This window comes from Leishmania donovani, chromosome 10, assembly GCF_000227135.1.
Source record: "Leishmania donovani BPK282A1 complete genome, chromosome 10".
Taxonomy (NCBI): Eukaryota; Euglenozoa; class Kinetoplastea; order Trypanosomatida; family Trypanosomatidae; genus Leishmania; species Leishmania donovani.
The window spans coordinates 206,208-207,239 of record NC_018237.1 but is presented as its reverse complement, the minus strand read 5'-3'; positions in this window follow the sequence as shown (position 1 = coordinate 207,239).

The window sequence follows — 1,032 nt, the reverse complement described above, 5'->3', positions numbered from 1 at the left end:
GGCCCCTTCCGCTTGCCAACCCCCCCCCCTTCTGCTAGAGGCGTGCGGATGTAGGAGAGAGTGGAGTGCCCCGTGCCGCCACAGGCTCATGGCAGCGTCCCACTTGTCGAGGCACATGTGGGCAACCCATCCAAACACACACACACACACAACACACAACACAGGCAACAGGAGCGTCCTGGAACACGCCCCTGGACCGAAAACTGCGAGCACTGCACGCAGACGCTGCCAAGCATGGCTGGTACGGTGTGTCGAATTTCAGACAAATATGCAGAGATGAGAAGAGCCCGAGTGGTGGACAACATGGCGCAAAGACATGCATGCAAATGAGCCCCCAGCTGCACGTGTGCAACATGAGCCGCATCTCCTCCATCCAGCCAGGTGTGGGCTGGTGAGGCACGGATGCCGGAAGCATGACGAGAGCAGCCTCGGGTTGCACTATTCAGTACACCAGACTCCCATGTGGAGAGGCACCACAACATATTATGGGATGCCGTGGCTTGAGGCGACTGAGGCCGAAGCATGGCACAGAGGCAGGGTGTGCAAGGTCTCAGAGGGCCCTGACCTGTAGCTGGCCATGATCCTCCTTGAGCTCATGCGACATGCATCGAGAGACCACCACCCTCTGCTATCCCGCACGACAGACGCCACGGCTTGCTGCCCTCGAATGAAACCCTGGACGCTGCCCGCTGGAATCAAGGTATGCAGTCCACCCAAGCCCGTCTGGCGCGGGCCGTTCAGCACGTATCCGAGGAAGGGACGAGGAAAGGGCGGAAAGAGCCCATTGGACGCATGGCCCCGATGCCACGGCTGGACGCTTCGTCCCACACAACCAGATGACGCAGCTGTGGCGCAGCAGCGGTAGATGCGCTCCGGTGGCGCATGCGTCTTCTTTCTTTCGTTGCTGACTTGGTCGTCGTTGTTTTTTGTGGGAAGGCGTACACTTTTACAGACTACCTTCGTTTTTGTTTGCTTCTTTCCATTTTACTCCGTAAAGTCGGGAAACACCTCCTCGAAGCACTTGCCTATTTT